The sequence below is a fragment of the Pinus tabuliformis genome, chromosome Q, assembly GCF_031772625.1.
Source record: "Pinus tabuliformis cultivar Carrire ecotype Pingquan chromosome Q, CPIR1, whole genome shotgun sequence".
Taxonomy (NCBI): Eukaryota; Viridiplantae; Streptophyta; class Pinopsida; order Pinales; family Pinaceae; genus Pinus; species Pinus tabuliformis.
This window is the reverse complement of record NC_142296.1, coordinates 833786354-833803822: the sequence shown is the minus strand read 5'-3', so window position 1 is coordinate 833803822 and position 17469 is coordinate 833786354.

Below are 17469 nucleotides of genomic sequence, written 5' to 3'. Positions count from 1 at the left end.
ATCAAATTGCCATGGTCTTCCCAGTAATACATGGCATACATCCATGGGCATTACATCACATAATATCACATCTTTACACGTACCAATTTGTATATCAATCTTGCATTGTTCTATCACAATAATCTAATGTCCTTTCTGTAACCATGACACTTTGTAAGGAGTAGGGTGTATTGTCTTTGCTAATCCGAGCATGTCCACCATCTCTGTAGAAACAAGGTTGTCAGTGCTTCCACTGTCAATTATTACTTTACAACACTTACCTTTTGATTTACAGGTAGTTCTAAATAAATTCTTCCTCTACGATGGTTCTTCAATCTCCTTCTCTATCTTAAGCAAGGTCCTTCTCAATAACATGGATTCTTCTACTTCAAGGGGTTCTTCCTTTTCCATAAGTCGAGGTGGTTCTGGCTTTTCCTTAGCCACATTCGCATTCCTCTGCCTTGCTGGTTTATTATGAGGACAGTCCCATGACACATGTCCCCATTCTCCACATGTGTAACACCGAACATCTCTTCCTCGGCCTCTTCCTCCGGGTGCAAATATTCCTCTGTTAAATTCTCCCCTCTGTGGTGGTCTGCTACTTGAGCTTATTGCTTCATGCTAATGTTGTTGTCCCCTTGGTCTGGTAGTTCCTCTACCTCTTACTAAGCTTCTTCCTCTATTCCTCTAATTCTGTTTTCTCAACATCTTCTCTTCTACCTTCAAACCTGCTTGATAGGAATCTTCAATAGTCTTTAGACTCAACAAGATGATCTCATCCTAGATGTCATACCTTAAGCCATTGATATATCTACCTACCTTCTCCATGTCATCTTCTGCATGTCCTGCTCTAATACTCAATCTATAAAACTCTTTTGTGTATTCCTTAACTGACATTCCTTTTTGCCTTAAATTTTGTAATTGTTTGAAAAGATTTAATTGATAATCTTTAGGCATAAATTTGGCTTTCATTTTACTCACCATTTTGTCCCATTGCTTGATCTTGGAATTTCCTTTCCTCATTTTGGATGTTTGTAATTCATCCCACCAAATAGCTGCATGACCCTTCAGTCTGCTAACTACAAATTTCACCTTCTTTTTATTGTCATCTTCCTTTTCATAGTCAAAACATTTGTCCAATGAATTGATCCAATCCATTAGCTCTTCTGCATTGAGACTCCCTTCATACATAGGAATTTCCATCTTTGGTTTTCCTCCTACTTTCGCCAACATCTTGATAACTATGGTAGTTTCATTTTCCTCCTCTTCTTCTTCCTCAGAAGATTCTTCTTTAGCAGTGTCAGCTCCTTCATCAGGTGTTCTTCTCTGAGCAATCCCAATTGTTTCCATTCTTGTACGCAGACTCCGGATATCTTCCAGTAGTACTGATTTTGCTTCAGGTCTTCCTCGACCAATGCCAGCTCCTCTCCTCAATGACATTTTTTTTCTGCAATCAACCTTAATCTTTGTCCTTTGATACCACTTTGATGCAGCAAAGTTGCAATCTGAAATCAATAGGCATGTACCTATGGGTTATGGGCCCACAAAAACTATCGAAAGCATTATTGGCTTTAAACCCCGGCAAAATCTGAACCACACGGGGAACACAGGAAAAACACACTTCAACCCATAAGGCCGGACTTCAAATGCATTATGCCTACATCTACAAATTTCTTGGGTCCGCTCTTTTCACCCGAACTCTATCAAATCAAATCCACCATCCATTCCATATACCGATCCAACATTTGACGTTACACCCAGTCAACGAAAATAATCGTTGATCCTCCACCGTCGATTAACTCGTGATAGATCCAACGGTTCACAAGAATTTCGGAGGCATAACTTGCATGGAGAGTAACCGCCTGAAAAAGCGGTTTTCTCTCTCCACCCGAGTGCTGCGTGTCCGGTAGTGAGTGGAATCAGAGGTCTTCCTTGAAATACCATTTACCGCTTTTTGTCCGCCTGATACACCACTTTCGTCTGTTTAAAACCCACTCTTCTCTTAATTAATCTTATGATGCAATATATGGTAATCCAACAGTCGGGAAAAGTTTGCTCCATTAGTTCAAACTAGAATCAACGACTGAGATCTTATCCAACTCAACACTGTTAAAAGTAAAAAGGCCCACGATTTTTCTATTACTCTGTGTTTACTATTACGAAGCATGAAAAGAGAGAAATCATCAATTCTATCCCGAATACAAAGAAACAAAAGCACAGCGAGGGCTTCCACAAGCTTGATAATTAATCACACGCACAACATCAATTATTCATAATAAAAGAGATTACAGAGTCTCGGCCTTGGCTCGATTACAACAAATAAAAGACCTATGTTTCGATGGAAATCCACACACTATTTCTTGACTCGCGCTCCACTCAGTCCTCCTTCATTACATTTTTTCCCTTCTTTTTATCAATCGAATATCACTCTATTCTATGCCTAACAACTCAATCCTTATTTTTAATCAATCTAACAGAAAATATCTAATTCCTAGCTCTACCACACACCTATGGTAACAACTTATCTTTGAACCTAAAATAACACAATTTCTAACTATTACAATAATGAAATACAACTCATTTCTTTAGAGATCCAAACCTCTCAGTAAAACTGACTTTTGACCAATCAGGTCAATGAAATTCAACTTGTTTAGCCACAACATGTGAAAGAACTTTCACATTGTTGGCTAAGTTTGGATGCTCCTACATCAAGAAGAAAGGGTCTGAAATGTTTTATTGATTTGAAAACAGTAGAAACTTGTTTTTCAACATCTAAATAATTTAATTCAGCACCTTGCAAATTGGAGCTAAAGAAAGAAATTGGTGCTTCGATTTTCTAATTATTGACCTTTGTCAATATAGCTGCATATGATGTCTCGGAAGCAAACGTATATAAAATAAGATGAATAGAAAAATTCAGAGTTGCTAAAGAGGGAGGATTTATAGTTTCTTGGTCGATAAGATTAAAAGCTTCATACTCAGTATGTCCCCATTTAAAAAAAAAAAATTCTTGATCATAGATTGGAGGGGTAAAACAATTCGTGAAAAGTCAGGGACAAATCTCTTGACAAAATTTATCTGACCTAGGAAAGATTGCATGAATTTTTTATTATGAGGCAGAGAGATTTCAGAAATTTTTCTTATCCTATCAAGATCTATATGAATGCCATCTTTAGATACAATAAATCCAAGAAGCTTGCCTTCACTTAAATCAGAGAAAAATTTCTTTGGATTTAGAGAAATTCCATACCTCTGACAATGTTCAAAGATTTGTTTTAAGTCCTTTAAATGATTACTGCTCTTTTTTGAATACATAGTTATGTCGTCTAAATAAATTACCACTGTTTTATTTACCAAACCTTTGAAATCTATATCCATGACTCTCTAAAATGTTGCACCAACATTTCTTAATCCAAATGGCATATTTTGGTAAGCGTATGTTCCCCATTTGGTTCTAAATGTGGGCTTTAGTAGATCATCTGGATGTACGAGAATCTGATTATAACCTGAAAATCCATCCAGAAAAGACATTAACTTTGAGCCTGTAACTGATTGCAGTATCTGTTCCATAGGAGGCAATGGAAAGTTGTCCTTCTAACAAGATTTGCTGAGAATGTGAAAGTCTATACAAATTTGAATATCACCATTATTTTTCCTAACTGGAACTAGGTTAGAAACCCACCTTGAATGCCTAATAGGGAAAATTATTTTGGCTTTGACAAGTTTATTCAATTCAGATTTGCTCTGATTCTCTAAATTCGAGTGAATCTTTCTCAACTTCTGATGTACAAGATTTTCATTGGGTATCATAGGAATGGTATGTTGAATGATGGAAGTATCATATGTCTTAAGATCTTCATAATTCCAAGAAAAAACATTTTTGTATTTTTCTAGCAAATGAATAAAGGCTAATCTTTCATCAGATGTAAGACCAAGTCCCAGATTAATATTTTGAGGTTTAAGGTCAGTTCCAAGATTAACTAATTCAAACCTAAAAGTTGAACTTTGAAGCTTTGAGTTAGTAGGTTTCTTGAATCTGTCCTTAAGATCATACAAATCTTCCAACTTAACCACATATTTAGGTATGGAATTTGCACTTGTTTCTTGCTTAAGCTGGTTGTCGTGTTGATCTTCATCTATTATCTGGTCATCATAAGAGCCTTCAGATGTTAGAAAATTTATGATATCTGGATCATTATTAAAAACTCACCAATTGGTGATGTTATCGGGAATAGAAGGTCTAAAAATTAATTCTGTAGAAAATCGATGAGGACTATAGTCTCTTGGTGGTATGAGCTTGGATACAATGTTAGCCAAAAGATTGGCATTTGCATTTTGAAGTCTTGGAATTGGGGAAATGTTGAATGCGATGAAATGTGAGGTGAGGTACTGGACTAATGATTGATAATGTTTCAAATGTACAGAAAGACATTGAATAGTTTTCCTCACCTGTTTGATTACAATTTCCGAATCTCCAAATACTTGAAGGTATTTAATATCAAGGCCAATGGATTTATACAACCCTTGAAATAATGCTTCATATTTTATAGTGTTATTTGTGCATTCAAATTCAAGTCTGCATGCCAACATAGTTTTTTCTCCTTCGGGGCTAACCAATATGCAACCTGCTCCAGCTCCATCATTAGATTTAGATCCATCAAAAAATAATTTCCAAAATAAATAATTGACTACAATTTTATCTACAAAATTGATACATTTAGAAGAATTCGTTTGAGAAAAATTTTCGGTTTGTGATGTAACAAAAGTTTCCAAAAAGGGTGACGTATGGGCATTAAAATTGCCTAAAAATGATTCCACTGAATAATTTCCAGTTATATTGCTACTGTATGCGATGGGCTCATTTTCTCTCTCCAGTTCTGTGACAATATACTTTAAATGTTTCTCACAATTGAACCTTATTTGATACGGCTTACCATTATAAGGAAGACACATGTTACACAAAAATATCGTCACCATGACTATTTGCAGTCATTATGGGTCTATCATCACCTATATTTTCCTCCTAAGCAAGTCTCAGACCTCAGCTTTTCATGTCAAGCTTTGAAAATGAGAGAAATACATTAAAAATCAACAAAGCTCTGGTTCCGCACTTTCTCTCACTGTTGCCTGCGGTCCCGCACCCCCTGTTCACATTACCTGCGGACCTGCCCGCTCTGTCTCTAAAGGAGTGGGTGCGGACCCCTGTGAAAGTCAAAAAGGCGCAAGTTTATTCTAAAAAACTCACTTTGGGTTAATTCTAGATGATTCTAGAAGGAATTTTGACGTGGATTGTTTGCTCTTAGGTGGTTCATGCATCCCAAAAGAGAAGGAGCTAATCCCTTGATGAGAGGAGCTATCCCTTTGAAGGAGGGCTTTATCCCTTTGAAGGAGGACTTAGTAACTTCCATCCATTGCACTATAAATTAAGGCATTGGGCTGGTTGCTAGGGAGGTTAGAAGCTGAACATTTTTGAGGGTAAATGCTGGTGGAATTGAGACTTCCTAGTTAAGCTTGAGAGGAGAGATCACATACCTTTTTGGCTTCATTGGGAAGAGAGTGAAACTTGTCAAAGTAGAGGAGACTTCTTGCTGGACCCTGGGAGGATCTTGTACAGCATCAAGGCATAGGTTGTAAAGTTCTTCTTTGATTTGAATTAATACAATCAGATTCATTTTTCTCAACAAATTGTCTTATGTCATTTGTTTCGTGAATTCCTTGATCATCATGATAAGTATGCTTTATGATATTGGCTTTTCAGGTGCTATTTAATTTAAGTGCTTGTTTGTGTTTGCAGATTCGCTACAAGGGAGCTCATTTGGATCAAAGGAGCGAGGCTTCCACAAACTTGCATTGGACCCAAGGTAGGCCTAAAACACTTGTTTGCCTTTGTTTATAAATTGCATATTTAGAGAAATATAGTTTTTGATTGGCTTGCTTGTCACTAGATATCATTAGATTCTAGGGAGGTCGATCTTGTCTGCAAGAACGACTCATTCCGTGTGACAAAATGGCGACTCCACTGGGGATCGAAATGGGTGCTGCAACTGCTGCAACATCTGTTCAATCTACCCCACCTACTTCTGGAGTATCGACAACTTCGGTTTCTATTGTTCCTGTATCAACTCCTCAGACATCTTTACCTCAGTCTGGATCCACAATTCAAACTTCGGTTAAAATGCCTATAGGACAACCTGGTTCAAGTACGGTTGTCATAAGTCAACCTCAATTTACTTATCAACCGTACAAGGGACAGTACCAATTCGGTCCTGCTGTGCAGCATCCAGTCTATCAGTATCAACCGTACCATGGGTATACATATCAACAACCTCAACAACCACAGTACGGTGCGATTAATCGTGGTTTTCCAGGAGGATATAATATCCCAAATGCAATTCCAATTCCTAGTTATCCCTAATATCCTCCTCCTGGGGCTGGTCTCATGACCCAGAGTTTTAGGGACCCTAATCGTCAGTTACCATTTATCGCAACTTTGGACTTGCCTGACTTGTCGCGCCTTACGGACGATCCCATTAACTATCTTCTGTTTTGGCCGCCAATGCCGAATAAGTTGCCTAGTGATATTCCTAAGTTTGAAGGCAAATCAGGAGAGGACCCGTCGAACCATGTGATGACTTATCACCTCTGGTGTGCATCTAATTCCATTTCAGATGATTCAATCTGTTTAAGGCTTTTGTAGCGCACTCTAATTGGTCTTGCGGCCAAGTGGTACATTGAGTTACCGCGAGCCACTTTTTATAATTTCAGTCAGCTAGCTACTTCGTTTTTAACTCATTTTCAGTTGGCTGTCAGATATGAAAATGGCACAAAATTACTAACTTCATTAAAGCAGTCAACATCCACTTACATTTCAAATCACATTCATGAATGGAGACATCGACGACGTTTAGTGAAAGTTTTTATTCCGGATCATATCTTAGCCGAATGGTTTGTAAAATCTTTATTGCCAAAGATCATTGAGGATGTAGCTAAGGCCGGAGTCGTTACAGAGGAGCAAGTAATTGCTCAAGCACAGTACCTTGACTTAGTTTATATGCAGTCAGGTACGTTACACGAGAAAATCCCCGATCTTCCTAAGCAAAATCAAATCGCTGCAGCTCCTTCAGGGTCTCATGCCGCTGATGGTATGATTGGTACGGTTAATACCAAAAGTAAGAAGAAGTCTTCCAAGAATTATTCTCCTATCACAACCTTGCCAGATTTCCCGACAGGAGATTCTTCCGCGGAAATTTCCACCGATATTCATGTTGTAGAGTCATCTACAGCCAAATCAAAATCCGGTGGTAAGAAGAAAGGGAAGAAGAAAAATAAAACATATAAAAATTCGAAAGAGAAACCAGAAAAAACGGAATCAAATGATGAGAAACACAAACCTTGTTATCCTTGTCTCATTTGTGACGAAGAGCATTTTACAAGAGACTGCCCTCATCGTGCAGAGGTTGCGAAAATTGTCAAAGGTTCCCAAATGCCTGCTGTTTTGAAGGATCCTTTTCCAAGTCAAGACAGTAAGATGATAGGTTCTTCCTCAAATGCCTCCAAAGAACCCATACTGATGATGTCCCATGTTAGGATTGCGACTCGATCGCAATATTATGGAAGTAAAAGTCTTGTTGATGGTAAAGAAGCAGAATCTTCTCATTCGAACCCATCAACCTCAGCTCCCGGTTCCGATCCGCTACAGATCGAGAAAACTAACCCAGACTTAGTAATCAAACCGCCCGCCAAGGGTATATTTCGAAAGTCAGCTTTCAATCCACATGCGAGAGCGGCTCAGAACTATAACATTGTTGAAGATTTGGTTGTTTCCCCTTCAGCGATGTCAGCTTTGGAAGTGCTACAATTATGTCCAGCACAGCGTAAATTACTATTTTCTGCTATAGGAGCTGTTGACGTTTAGGACTCGAATCTTATAATTTTTGAGCTAGAAAATAGTACACCGCACTTACCTCATCAAATGTCTTTCCAGATCCCAGTGTTAGTCAAAAACAGACCTATTTATAGGACTGTGATTGATGAGGGAGCCTCAACGTGTATTATGTCGATACAGTGTTGAAGATCGCTTGGTTCTCCTTCGCTAAATCAATCCCCAACAATTCTAAAGGCCTTTGATGGTCGTGGGTTTCATCATTTTGGCATTCTACAGGATTTACCTATAGGGGTTGAAGGCAAAACCGTTAATCTAGATGTGGAGGTGGTTGATGCCCCTCTAGATTACAACCTTCTCTTGGGTTGTAGTTGGTCTTACGCTATAACAGCTATCGTTTCATCGGTCTTTCGGCTTATAAAGTTTCCTCATAATGGAAAGATCATAACAATAAACCAGCTGACTTACTTTTCATCCGACCCAGCCTCTTCTGAAAGTATTCAGCATGTCGGCAAAATGACTATCCCATATAAGGATGTTGGAGTAGGACTAGTTAAAGATGCTGGTTTACTGGGAACTTTTCATTTTGCTCCTATCAACGCATCGTCTTCTACTGCAACCATTCATATGATTTTGTCAGACACTAGTGTTTATGATGATCCTTGGATTGTACCTTCCGAATCTGAGATAGACTCATTTGGTGATGTTATGCCTTTGAGTCCATATGGAATTGCGTATCAGGCCGTGCAGTCGCTTTCCGACCCATCTTCAACCAAAATTGACTTGATGAATGTGGTCCATGAAGAATCACTTTCAACATCAAACTCGGATTCAACAACATTTTCTGAACTTGTTCACACTGATGAGAAAATTCGTGAAATCCTATGTGTCGATGACTTACCATGGGAAAATCTCCATCATAGATCTTCGTTTTTACCCGAGAGTGATCATTTTGAAAATGATTTTTCATCTATTTTTACGACTGAATATGTCAAGGAACCTCATAATCCAATGAACAATCGTGATTCAGAGTTAAATTTGGGAAACATTTCTCGAACTATTCCTATTGATATTTCAGTTAAGCCTGGAATCGTTGAAAACATTCATATAGGTGCCTCTTGTACGGAAGATGAAATGCAAATATATATGGCCCTATTTCAAGAATTCTGTGACGTGTTTGCCTGGTCATATGAGGAAATGCCAGGAATTGACCCTGCAATTATTGTTCATGAAATCAAAACTTACCCGGACGCTAAACCCGTCCGGCAATGTTTGCATCAAATCCACTCGAGAAAAGTTGTTGCTATTAAAGCAGAAGTTGAAAAATTACTCAAAGAAGGTTTCATTTATCCAATTTCATTAATGGATTGGTTATCGAATATTGTTCTTGTTAACAAAAAGTAAGGGACAATAAGAATATGTATCGATTATAAGGATACTAATCGAGCCTATCCAAAAAACAATTACCCAACTCCCTATATCGATTAAATCATTGACGATTGTGCTCGCAGCGAAATATTTTCCTTCATGGATGGTTTTTCTAGATACAATCAAATCAATATTCTACCTGTTGATCAACCAAAAATGGATTTCATTTGTCCATGGGGGACATTTGCTTATTGCAAATTACCTTTTGGGCTCAAGAATGCCGGGGAAACTTTTCAAAGGGCCATGTCTTACGCGTTTCATGATGTCAAGCACATTGTGCAACCCTATCTCGATGATTTTCCTGCTCATTCATTACATCGAGCTGATCATCTCATCCATTTATGAGCAATCTTTATGAGGTGTAGTGTCAGGTGGAAAGAGTCGATTGTGCGGACACAACCAACCTCCCTAGGAGCCTAAGACTCTCTAGTGACAAACAAGACAAACAAGAGCAATCCTTCTCTAAACATGCATTTACTATACGGGAAATCAAGTGTTTAGATCCTACCTGTAATCCAACGCTGTTGTAGCAGTCCAGCTCCGCTGATCCGGATGAGCTCCTCCTTCACTTTGAAACCTGCATACACTAACAATCAAACGATTAAATAACACTTGATAATCTCATAGAATAAAACATATTTAACACATAGACCAAGGAGTACATGAAACAACTCATAAATAACAAGTTATTGAGAAGAATGGACTCATTTGCATTAATAGGTAACAAAAGGAACAAATACAACCCGAGCCTTGGTGTTGTACAAGTCCCTCCCAGGGTCCATCAAGAGTTCTCCTTTACTTTGACAAAGCTCACCCACTTCCAAATAGAACAAGCAAAGATGGCAATCTCTCCTCACAAGCTTCTAAATGGGAGTCCTAATTCCTGCAGCATTTACCCTTAGAAATGTATAGCTTTCAACCTCTTCTCCTTCTGGCCCAATGCCTGTATTTATAGTGCTCAAGAGGAAGTTAATCAGGTCCACCATCAATGGGATAATCCCCTCTTTGGATGGGATAGCTCCCTTATTGATGGGATAAGTTCCTCTTTGGTAGGAGTGCATGAACCATCTGGAGGCGCTCAATACACGTCGAACAACCTTCTAGAATGCTCTAGAAATGACCACAAGTGACTTTTTAAAGATGAAACTTGCGCATTTTAACCTTTTCAGGGGGACGCACCTGCCCCTTTACATACAGAGCGTCCAAAGATGCAGCTTTTGTGAACATTGGGTGCGTCCCCGCAGGTAAGGTTGAGAGAACCTGCGTCCCCAGAGATAAATACATTTAGAAAGACTTTCTCTCTTTTTTGGAGTTTGACATGGAAAGCAGAGGCATAAGACTTGCCTAAGAGGGTAGCATGACTGTTGATAGAGCCATCCTAACTATAAATAGTCATGGTGACATTTTTTAGTGTAACAGATTGCCCCCTAAAGTGCGAAGCCTGAAATAGATTAGGGTTTTGTATTATCCAGGAAGGGTGAAGCACTTTATCATTTCAAGGATTATCTCGTGGAGAGCCTGGTCAGAACCTGCAATTTTCAACACAAAATACATGTATAAGATTATATCATCACTGAGGTAGGCATTCCCATACTCAGATTAAAACTTTAACTAACAGACTAACTACTCTGATACAGGAATGATCTTGCAGTACATCATAATCATAGAATTTTGTAGACACAGTATGGGCGCAGCCATCTGTTTATGGTTAGTCTACTTAGATAATGAATACAAAACTCCTCGCAGCCTGGATGGTGGAAACTAGATCCAGGGTCTTCATTTCTACTTCTCGAATTGGTACGATTCTAGCCATGCGAATAAATGAGTTGATGTCGAACATGGTAGAAACCACTTGATTACCAGTCGATGATGTAAACTGTTAACAAGCGTGAGAGAGACCACCAGTAATGTCAATGGTTCTCAAAGTACCCAGTACAATCCATGAGATGTGAATGAATGAGTTGATGTCGAACATTTCACGGAATCCTTCGATCGAAAGTCAATGATGTAAACTGACGTCAAAGGCGAGAAACTTGCCATTGATGCATGCAGACTTCAAGGTACTGACGATTTCTAAGTCATCTCTCTAGATAATGTGTTGATGTCGATAGAAAGCGACCCGTTGCAGGCAAGCTCGCAACACGAAATCATTGTTCAAGTTGAAGAAATGTTGCTGTAAAAACTGACTCAGGGATGGTCAAATGGATGACAAGTATTTTGCAGATGAAAGTTTTGCTTGCAGACCTCTTGAACACATAACGACACGACGGATGGCTTGGTGCTGAATAACTCAAAGTTAATCCCCGGAACTCGGCTGAAGACTTTCAAAGTGGTTTGATCAACTGTGAGGTAAAGGATTTCCCAACCCAGGTGAATGAAAAGTGTCGTGTTCAAGAGTGGTAATAAAGTTTCTTCTGAGACAAAAGGTAACAAATAGGCTCATTCTTCTCTCTTTTCCCCCACCATTTCTGGCAAGTACCTCTTTATTTTTAACAAGCTTGAGGAGGATAACATATGCTTGATTATAAGCTCATCCTTCGGATGAGTCCAACCTAGTTTTGATTCGAACCCTAGGAAGGAGTGGTTCGTTCCTGTTTGTAATTGAACAGGTCCTTTACTGTGAAATGTTTAACGAGCCCAGTATAGGAGAAACTCGGCGTTTTTCAATTTTAGAGAGTCTGAAAAAATTAAGAAGACTCCAAGTTGAACTTTTTCGTAGATTTGTCTCCCTCAAGCCCGAAAAAGTATAAAATAATACCTGGGGGAACCGCTTGATCTTGCGACCAAGGAGTACTTTCATAATTAGTGTCACTGACCTGAAAAGTAAAAAGCGATCAAGGACACGTCGTTTTATTTCCGTATCGAGTTTGAAACGACAAAAACCCGGCAATCTTTTCCTGATTCTACGGTCAAAAAAGAGCTATAAGGGGACCGTCTTTTAATTCCATTTTAACGAGTGTAAAAGAAACGCTCGGCAATCTTTTCATTTTTTAGGAGTCAGAAAAGGGCTTAAAAGATGACTCTGATATTTTGGTTCGTGAAAAATGACAATTTTCCTTCTAAGTCCCTTTGTCCTGCACAAAAACAACACATTACTCATACCTGTTTAAGATAGGCAAAAATACATCGAAAAACATCCTTCCATGGTGAAAAATGAACAAATTCATCCAAAAAACCTATAAAAAGACTTTTTACAATGTCATTTTTACCATTTTACTGTTGAAGTTGAAAAAAGGGCTTTTGGCAAGAAACTTCCCGTGGTCGCTGCGGAAAATCCGACCGTCAGAATCGAACGCCGTCTCTTCTAGGTATTTTACAACATCCTACTCTTCAATTTCATCCGATTAAAATTGTATTTTAGGTTTTAGTTTTGTTTTTTGGGGGGGTTTAGGTTTCAAAATGCACTCCTCGGTGGACGCAGGTGCCCTTCGGGTGACCTGCGTCCCCCGACTTTTTCCTATACAGGAAAATGGTCGGGGGACGCAGCCCACCTTCAGGCCAGCTGCGTCCGGACGCCCTATGTTCTAAACGCGGGGTGCATCCTCCGTGGAATGCGGAATTTGAAACCCCAATCCTCACAAACAACCATTCAAATTTCCCCAAATTAATTCTAATCATTGTTTCTTGGTGTGTAGGGCACTCACCATGTTGGATTGGAGAGAAAGAGAGCACGAGGACGTTGATTTAGCTGCAATTGAACATCAACCTTCCATTGATGCCCTAAAAGCATGCGGGCTATATAAATACTGGGCCATACCTGGCATGAGGGCTCAGGTGAGATTCTTAGAATGGCTGGTTGAGAGATGGAACGTTCAAGAGCAATGCTTTTACATAGGAGGGCACCAGCTCGAGATAGAGCCCTCTGATGTATACTTTCTCACTGGCTTGCCAAATAGAGGCGAGCAACTCAATCTAGCCGGGACTAGGCCGGGTGGCCAATCCCTTGTTAGTCTCCGGGAAGATTGGTGCACACCCAATGCACACCATGCGAAAGGCGTGGAAATCAAACACATCTCTCTGCGTGAACTCAAAGTTATAGATTTCACGGTTACCAGAATTTGCGGCGCAGCCGCTTTACACATTGCTTCCGGGTCCCAAATGCGGATGGCGATTGACTGTTACCACGGCACCATTTTCAACTGGTGTGATGCTGTGTCGGCTAATATGAAGAGCCAACTGACTAAGGCAAAGAACGGACGACTGAAAACTTTTGGATATGGGCCTTTAGTCGTGAGCTTTGCCTTAGAGAGAGTTTCGATGCTGATCCCTCAGCAACTCACTGTTGATATCTTGGGTCCTCGGGAGCCAAAGCTGGTACGAAGGGTTGCGGTGATGGCCCGGCATCCTGACGAGGGCGCGGCGATTGTTCGATTCTCTGATAGTTATTTTCACTGGTTAGAGGACTAGGTTTTTTCGATCCAGGACTTTCCGTATGCCGGAGTAGATTTTCGAGGTGATCCGGACATGGTTCTTCCACAGGGAGAACAATGGGATGACAGAGGTACTTTATTTTTCACAAGTTTTCAAATTATGTATTTTTTTGTTTTTTATATATATCGTCTCAAAACTGACAGTAAAAATTTTCAAAATGCAGATGTTGGTCCACAGCGCCCAGCCAACCTCCGGCCTTTGGAGAGGAGACATCCAGTTGCACCGGTACCGGCCCCACAGGATGCGGCTGCAGAGGTACTAGCTGAGTTGGAGCATGATCTAGAGCGTCTGACAGCGGATATGCCTGAGACTACTATGGATGATATTCCTATCAGGCTTCAGCGCTATGTAGTCGCAGTCCCTGGACCGTTTAGGAGATTTTTGCGTAAGGTAGCCCGTGCAGTGGTGTCGTATAGGGAGCACCACCAGTGATTGGCTAGTCACTTTGTAGACACATGTGACATTTTTGACTTTTTGTACTTTATCATTTTTGTCGATCATAAGGTGTTTTTCAACCTATGATCGAAGACGATGTATATTTTTTTTTTTGACACACTCCTATCTATATATATATCACTATTACCGGCTTATCTTGTTTAACATATGTGATGAAATGTTTTTTAAATTTACTTGCATGATTATCGTAAATGTCTGTCCAACATTCGAGAAGCAATTGCATCTGCTAATGTATTTAAAGACCTTGGAATATGCTGATATTCAATGTAATCAAATTCACGTTCCAAGAGACGCACTCTCAAAAACAACCTTAATAACACAGGATTTCTAATGGCATAAACTCTATTAAGCTGTAATACAACAAGTTCAGAATCTAACCTCACTATCAAACGTCGAATTCCAAATGAAATAGATTCGGATAATAATTCAACCACTGCACTGTATTCTGCAATGTTGTTTGTTGTTTGACCGAGGCTTACCCCATGCATAGAAACTAACTCGTCAGAGGGTGAATAGATAACCCAAGCTGCGGAAGAGATATTCCGTGTACTACGACAAGCACCATCAGCAAATCCAATGTATGTTTGGAGAGGCGTCGACATCTGCAATATCAAGAGTAAAACCAAGATAAGCCAGAATAACGATGAAAAACACACTCGCTAAGCTAAGCACACTGACTAACTAACAAACATACTAGTTAGAAAGAAAACCTAACCTAACTAAAAATTCTCCATACCCACTATTTAAGCATAATACCTCTTTAGGTAAAGTCCATTTCTGGGTTTACCCAAAGAGTCCCCATCAAAATCTACCAGCTCATAAGCCCCTTTTGCTAGCTTTCGCTTTACAATATAGGGTCCATGCCACATAGGAACGAATTTTCCAGCACCTAGCTTATCGTTAGCTTGATCATATAATAGCACTAGGTCTCCCTCCGAAAAACTTCGAGGGGTCACATTTCTATCATACTGAGCTTTCATTCGCTTCGCGTGAGTCTCGATTGCCAATGCAGCGTCACGTCGAGTCTCATCTAATTTAGCTAAGTACAATAAACGTTTCTCCTCTTCGGAAGTAGCTGGGAGTAATTCGACAGCCATTTGAAGTGATGGGATTTCGCATTCAATGGGTAACACAGCTTCCAAGCCATAAACTAGCTGGAAAGGAGTGAACCCTGTTGAAGTTTTCACTGAGGTTCGGTATGCCCATAGCGCTGAAAATAACATGTTGTGCCAATTCGACCGATGAATACCAATGTTTCGTCGGATCATGATAACCAGAACTTTGTTGATAGACTCAACCAAACCGTTGGCTTGCGGATAATAAGGAGTAGAGCTATCGTGGCGCAAACCAAGCTGGCTTGTAAGCTCAGTCATCATGATGTTTCGAAAATGGCTCCCATGGTCAGTAATGATTGCTTGTGGGACACCAAACCTAGTTATAATATGATTGAATACGAAAACTGCAGCTGTTTTGCCGCTTGCGTCGAATGTAGGCATCGCCTCGGCCCATTTAGTGAAATAATCAACCGCGAGGATGATATACGCATGCCCCCCGGCCGAGTGAGGGTTACAAGTAATAAAGTCGATACCCCATTTGGCGAATGGACCAACGGAAATTATAGGGTGGAGAGGAGCAGGTGGTGTGCGCATCTTTCGATCAAACACTTGGCAGTTGTGGCACTTCCGGACTGCAATGATACAATCTTTAAACATAGATGGCCAGAAGTAACCAGCGCGCAACACCTTCTGAGTTGTGGCATACCCAGACATATGACCGCCACATGCTCCAGAGTGACAATCATTCAAAACCCTCTCAGCCTCTTCGTGAGTTAAACAACGCCGAAAAACTAAGTCTGCCCCCCGGCGATAAAGTGTATCTCCAATAATTTTGTATTGCTGGGATTGAAACCGAATTTTTCGACGTTCCGCCTTTGAAGCTTCAGGCCGAAAGGTTTGGGTTTGGAGATAGATGATTATATCCCCGTACCACGGATCTAAAGTACTGATAAGAAACAAAGATTCGTCCGCAATGGACTCCTCTGCCACAGTCTCTATATCAGTACGCGGGAAATCACACATCAATTCCGCAAAAACTAAGGATTTCTTAGACTTGGACTTCTCGAACTCCAAGTCGAACTCTTGCAGGATAACGATCCATTTAGAGTACTTGCCCCCTAGCAGTTGTTTTGTCAAAATGTAAATCATAGGGTTGCAATCCGAAATAACTGTAGTTTTACGGAGAAGAATGTAGTGACGAAAACGCTGGACAGCTTGAACGGCTGCCAGGGCCAATTTCTCCACATGCGAATATTTTAGCTTAGTGGGATTTAAGGTCCTACTGAGATAATATATCACATGTTCCGCTCCGAATTCATCTTCTTGAACTAACACCATTCCAATGGTGGAATGTGAAGCTGCGAGGTATAAGAAGTAGTCCTGGTTGTAGTTGGGAGGATGCAACAACGGTGCATGGGTCAACGCGTGTTTAAGTGCATCAAAAGATTGTTGGGCAATCTCGTCCCAAAAGAATTGAACGTTCTATTTCAACAACCGTGTAAAACCTTTAGTGACCTCGGCGTAGTTTGGGATGAATCGGCGTAAAAAGTTCGCTTTCCCTTGCAAACTTTGGAGTTGGCGCAAACTCGAAGGAGGAGGCAATTTGATGATAGCTTCGACTTTCGAGGGATCGACGCGAATGCCGGCGGAGTCGCCAATTTGTCAGGCGGAAAGAGTCGATTGTGCGGACACAACCAACCTCCCTAGGAGCCTAAGACTCTCTAGTGACAAACAAGACAAACAAGAGCAATCCTTTTCTAAACATGCATTTACTATACGGGAAATCAAGTGTTTAGATCCTACCTGTAATCCAACGCTGTTGTAGCAGTCCAGCTCCGCTGATCCGGATGAGCTCCTCCTTCACTTTGAAACCTGCATACACTAACAATCAAATGATTAAATAGCACTTGATAATCTCATAGAATAAAACATATTTAACACATAGACCAAGCAGTACATGAAACAACTCATAAATAACAAGTTATTGAGAAGAATGGACTCATTTGCATTAATAGGTACCAAAAGGAACAAATACAACCCGAGCCTTGGTGTTGTGCAAGTCCCTCCCAGGGTCCATCAAGAGTTCTCCTTTACTTTGACAAAGCTCACCCACTTCCAAATAGAACAAGTAAAGATGGCAATCTCTCCTCACAAGCTTCTAAATGGGAGTCCTAATTCCTGCAGCATTTACCCTTAGAAATGTATAGCTTTCAACCTCTTCTCCTTCTGGCCCAATGC